The sequence below is a fragment of the Aegilops tauschii genome, chromosome 5, assembly GCF_002575655.3.
Source record: "Aegilops tauschii subsp. strangulata cultivar AL8/78 chromosome 5, Aet v6.0, whole genome shotgun sequence".
NCBI classification, from domain to species: Eukaryota; Viridiplantae; Streptophyta; class Magnoliopsida; order Poales; family Poaceae; genus Aegilops; species Aegilops tauschii.
Genome location: NC_053039.3, coordinates 296,379,476 through 296,386,206, shown reverse-complemented (window position 1 = coordinate 296,386,206; position 6,731 = coordinate 296,379,476).

Genomic DNA, 6,731 nt, shown 5'->3' with positions numbered 1-6,731 from the left:
TATCACTTTCTGATGATTTTTAACAATTTTTTTCGTGAGCAGAAAGTTTCTGTCTTTTTCAGCAAGATCAAATAATTATCATCCAAGAAGATCCTATAGGTCTTACTTGGCACAAACACTAATTAAAACATAAAACCACATCTAACCAGAGGCTAGATGAATTATTTATTCATAAACAGAACCAAAAAGCAAGAAACTAAAATAAAATTGGGTTGCCTCCCAACAAGCGCTATCGTTTAACACCCCTAGCTAGGCATGATGATTTCAATGATGCTCACAAAAAGATAAGAATTGAAACATACAGAGAGCATCATGAAGAATATGACTAGCACATTTAAGTCTAACCCAATTCCTATGCATAGGGATTTTGTGAGTAAACAACTTATGGGAACAATAATCAACTAGCATAGGAAGGTAAAACAAGCATAACTTCAATATTTTAAGCACATAGAGAGGAAACTTGATATTATTGCAATTCCTACAAGCATATATTCCCCCCTCATAATAGTTTTCAGTAGCATCATGAATGAATTCAACCATATAACCATCAAATAACGCACTATTTTCATGATCCACAAGCATAGAAATTTTATTACTCTCCACATAAGCAAATTTCTTCTCATGAATAGTAGTGGGAGCAAAATCAACAAAATAACTATCATGTGAAGCATAATCCAATTGAAAATTAAAATCATGATGACAAGTTCCATGGTTATCGTTATTCTTAACAGCATACATGTCATCACAATAATCATCATAAATAGCAACTTTGTTATCATAATCAATTGGAACCTCTTCCGAAATAGTGGATTCATCACTAAATAAAGTCATGACCTCTCCAAATCCACTTTCATCAATATAATCATCATAAATAGGAGGCATGCTTTCATCATAATAAATTTGCTCATCAAAACTTGGGGGACTAAACATATCATCTTCATCAAACATAGCATCCCCAAGCTTGTGGCTTTGCATATCATTAGCATCATGGGTATTCAAAGAATTCATACTAACAACATTGCAATCATGCTCATCATTCAAAGATTTAGTGCCAAACATTTTAATGCATTCTTCCTCTAGCAATTGAGCACAATTATTGGAATCCTTATTTTCACGGAAGACATTAAAAAGATGAAGCATATGAGGCACCCTCAATTCCTTTTTTTTGTAGTTTTCTTTTATATACTAAACTAGTGATAAAACAAGAAACAAAAATATTCGATTGCAAGATCTAAAGATATACCTTCAAGCACTAACCTCCCCGGCAACGACGCCAGAAAAGAGCTTAGTTGACGGGGTGTGAGTGCCGCTTACCTAGCCACCCCGGCAACGGCGCCAGAAACTGCTTGATGTCTACTACGCAACCTTCTTCTTGTAGACGTTGTTGGGCCTCCAAGTGCAGAGGTTTGTAGTACAGTAGCAAATTTCCCTCAAGTGGATGACCTAAGGTTTATCAATCCGTGGGAGGCGTAGGATGAAGATGGTCTCTCTCAAACAACCCTGCAACCAAATAACAAAGAGTCTCTTGTGTCCCCAACACACCCAATACAATGGTAAATTGTATAGGTGCACTAGTTCGGCGAAGAGATGGTGATACAAGTGCAATATGGATGGTAGATATAGGTTTTTGTAATCTAAAAATATAAAAACAACAAGGCAACTAATGATAAAAGTGAGCACAAACGGTATTTCAATGCTTTGAAACAAGTCCTAGGGTTCATACTTTCACTAGTGCAAGTTCTCTCAACAATAATAACATAACTGGATCATGTAACTATCCCTCAACATGCAACAAAGAGTCACTCCAAAGTCACTAATAGCGAAGAACAAACGAAGAGATTATGGTAGGGTACGAAACCACCTCAAAGTTATTCTTTCCGATCAATCCATTGGGCTATTCCTATAAGTGTCACAAACAGCCCTAGAGTTCGTAGTAAAATAACACCTTAAGACACACATCAACCAAAACCCTAATGTCACCTAGATACTCCAATGTCACCTCAAGTATCCGTGGGTATGATTATACGATATGCATCACACAATCTCAGATTCATCTATTCAACCAACACATAGAACCTCAAAGAGTGCCCCAAAGTTTCTACCGGAGAATCAAGACGAAAACGTGTGCCAACCCCTATGCATAGGTTCATGGGCGGAACCCGCAAGTTGATCACCAAAACATACATCAAGTGGATCAATAGAATACCCCATTGTCACCACGGGTATCCCACGCAAGACATACATCAAGTGTTCTCAAATCATTAAAAGACTCAATCCGATAAGATAACTTCAAAGGGGAAACTCAATCCATTACAAGAGAGTAGAGGGGGAGAAACATCATAAGATCCAACTACAATAGCAAAGCTCGCGATACATCAAGATCGTATCACCTCAATAACACGAGAGAGAGAGAGAGAGAGAGATCAAACACATAGCTACTAGTACATACCCTCAGCCCCGAGGGTGAACTACTCCCTCCTCGTCATGGAGAGCGCCGGGATGATGAAGATGGCCACTGGTGAGGGTTCCCCCCTCCGACAGGGTGCCGGAACAGGGTCCCGATTGGTTTTTGGTGGCTACAGAGGCTTGCGGCGGTGGAACTCCCGATCTATTCGGTTCCCCGAAGTTTTTAGGGTATATTGGTATATATAGGAGGAAGAAATACGTCAGGGGTGCCACGAGGGGCCCATGAGGGTGGAGGGCGCGCCCAGGGGGTGGGCGCGCCCCCTGCCTCGTGCCTTCCTCGTTGATCCCTTGACGTGCACTCCAAGTCTCCCGGATTGCTTTCTTTCCAAAAATAACTCTCCCGAGGGTTTCATTCCGTTTGGACTCCGTTTGATATTCCTTTTCTTCGAAACACTAAAACAAGGGAAAAAACAGGAACTGGCACTGGGCTCTGGGTTAATAGGGTAGTCCCAAAAATCATATAAAAGTGCTTAGTAAAGCCCATTAAACATCTAAGATGGATAATATAATAGCATGAATACTTCATGAATTATAGATATGTTGCAGACGTATCACACATTAAGAAAGATTACATGATAAACATGTTAGGTAGCATTCCACATCAAAAAAAATCTGTTTTTATCATTTACCTACTCGAGGATGAGGAGGGATTAAGCTTGGGGATGCTTGCTGCGTCTCCAATGTTTCTAATTTTTTTCATTGTTCCATGCTATTGTATTATCCATCTTGGACGTTTTAGATGCATTATTATGCTATTTTATATCATTTTTTGGACTAACCTATTAACCTAGTGCCAAGTGCCACTTGTTGCTTTTCCTTGTTTTTGTCTTTTACAGAAAATCAATACCAAATAGAGTCCAAACGGAATGAAACTTCTTGTGGATTTTTCTTGGACTAGAAGACACCCAGGAACCTTCGGGAGGAGGTTAGAGGGGGCACCAGTAGGCGACAAGCTCGGAGGGCGCGCCCTAGGGGGTGGCAGGCTTGTGGGCCCCCTGATGCTCCTCTAACCCTAATCTTTGCTCTATAAATACCCAAATATTCCCCATATACCAGAGGGCGCACCAAAAATACTTTTCCGCCGCCACAAGCTTCTGTCCTCGTGAGATCCCATCTTGGGGCCTTTTCCAGTACTCCGCCGGAGGTGGATTCGTTCATGGAGAGCTTCTATATCAACCTTGTTGCCCTTCCGATGATGTGTGAGTAGTTTACCACAGACCTACGGATCCATAGCTTGTAGCTATATGGCTTCTTCTCTCTCTTTGATCTTCAATACAATGTTCTCCTCGGTGTTCTTGGAGATCTATTCAATGTAATCTTATTTTACGGTGAGTTTGTTGAGATCCAATGAATTGTGGATTTATGATTAGATTATCTATGAATATTATTTGAGTCTTCTTTGAACTGTTTTATGCATGATTAAGATAGCTTTGTATTTCTCTCCGATCTATTGATTTGGTTTGGCCAACTAGATTGATTTTTCTTGCCATGGGAGAGGTGCTTTGTAATGGTTCAACCTTGCGGTGCTTATTCCCAGTGACAGAAGGGGACATGGTATTATTTGTATTTTTTCCATTAAGGATAAAAAGATGGGATTTGTTCATATTTATTGGATCTATCCCTCTACATCATGTCATCTTGATTAAGGCGTTACTCCGTTCTTTTTTAACTTAATACACTAGATGCATGCTGGATAGTGGTCAATGTGTGGACTAATAGTAGTAGATGCAGGCAGGAGTCGGTCTACTTGTCACGTACATGATGCCTATATTCATGATCATTGCCTCAGATATCGTCATAACTATGCGCTTTTCTATCAATTGCTCAACAGTAATTTGTTTACCCACCATATGACTTCTTTCAAGACAGAAGCCTCTAGTGAAAACTATGGCCCCGGGGTCTATTTTTATCATATTTATTTTAGATCTACAAAATAAAAAACCCAAAAATACTTTGTTGCAAATTATTTACCTTTACTTTATTTTGCACTTTTATTTATCTTTTATACATATCTCTATCACATCTCATCCTTGCAAGTAACCGTGAAGGGATTGAAAACCCCTTTATCGCGTTGGGTGCAAGTATTTGTTTGTTTGTGTATGTGCAACCATAGGTGACTTGGTGTTCCTCCTACTGGATTGATACCTTGGTTCTTAACTAGGGAAATACTTATCTCTACTTTGCTGCATCACCCTTTCCTCTTCAAGGGGAAAACCAACGCAAGCTCTCAATAAGTAGCACCTCCCATGATGCACTTGTTTTCGGTCGGTTAGCTCGACCGCAGTGGTGATCAAGGTGGTGGAAACACACCAAGACTATAGCTTCTGGCATTCACGATGATGCCTTCTCTTGTGTAGGTCTTCATTTTCTTTTTCCTGGGGAAGTGTCTCACAAAAGGATATTTAGCTGGTAATCAAATCTTACATTCCCCTCGAACACATTTATCACAGCTTTGATAGTCCTTACAAAAGGTCTACCGAGGATTATAGGAGCAATTAGATCCTCAGGCATACACTACTGCTGGATGCTGCTAACGCAATGATACGTCTCTGTCGTATCTACTTTTCCTAACGCTTTTTCTCTTGTTTTGGACTCTAATTTGCATGATTTGAATGAAACTAACCCGGACTGACGCTGTTTTCAGCAGAACTACTATGGTGTTGTTTTTGTGCAGAAATAAAGTTCTCGGATTGGAATGAAACTTTGCGAGGATCTTTTATACAATAAAAGAGAATTACTGGAGCCAAGAACAACTGGAGGGGGCACCTGGATGGGCACAACCCACCAGGGCGCCCCCCTCCCGGCGCGCCCAGGTGGGTTGTCCCCACTTGGTGGCCCCGCAGACCTCAACCCTGATACTATAAAATCACATTTTCAGAGAAAAAATCAGGGACAACGAATTATCGCATTTCATGAGATGGAGCCGCCGCCACCTCCTGTTTTTCATCAGGAGGCCAGATCTAGAGACCGTTTGGGGCTCCGGAGAGGGGGGTCTTCAATCTTCGTCATCACCAACCCTTCTCCATCGCCAATTCCATAATGCTCCCCATAGGGAGTGAGTAATTCCTTCGTAGGCTCGCTAGTCGGTGAGGAGTTGGATGAGATTCATCATGTGATCGAGTTAGTTTTGTTAGGGCTTGATCCCTAGTATCCATTATGTTATGATATTGATGTTGCTATGACTTTGCCATGCTTATTGCTTGTCACCTTGGGCCCGGGTGCCATGATTTCAGATCTGAACCGTTTATGTTATCACCCTTATATCTATGTTCTAGATCCGATCTTTCAAGCTATAGTCACCTACTACATGTTATGATCCGGCAACCCCGGAGTGATAGAAGTCGTGACATTTCCCGGTGATGACCGTAGTTTGAGGAGTTCATGTATTCACTATGTTAATGCTTTGTTCCGGTTCTCTATTAAAAGGATGCCTTAATATCCCTTAGATTCCTTATGGACCCCGCTGCCACGGGAGGGTAGGACAAAAGATGTCATGCAAGTTCTTTCCATAAGCATGTATGACTATTTACGGAATACATGCCTACATTATATTTATGAACTGGAGCTAGTGTCGTATCGCCCTAGGTTATGACTATTATATGATGAATATCATCCAACGAATTCGCCGATCCAATGCCTATGAATTTCTCTCATATTGTTCTGCTAAGCTACTGCTGCTATTGATACGGTTACACTTGCTACAAAATCATTGTTGTCACTGTTACTATTGATGTTGCCACTACTATCAAAACTATCATACTACTTTGCTACTAATCACTTTGCTGCAGATAATTAATCTCCAGGTGTGGTTGAATTGACAACTCAGCCGCTAATACTTGCAAATATTCCTTGGCTCCCCTTGTGTCGAATCAATAAATTTGGGTTGAATACTCTACCCTCGAAAACTGTTGTGATCCCCTATACTTGTGGGTTATCAAGACCTTTTGCTGCCGCCATTGCCGGGGAGCATAGCTATATTTTTTGAGTCACTTGGGATTATTATCAAACTATCACTATGAAGAATCTAAAGGATGCTAAGACTGAGAATTTTCCCTCTAAGACGAGGGGAGGTAAGGAACTGACATCTAGCTCTACACTTGATTCACCTTCTATTATGAGTAGACTTGCAGCAGCACCACATGCTATTAATCCTGATATGTCGCAAGTTATTGATGATGCTACTTCTATGAATGATACTCATGATGATGTTAGTACCTTGCTTGATGATAATGTGCCAGTAGGTGAGTTTATTAATGAACAACTTG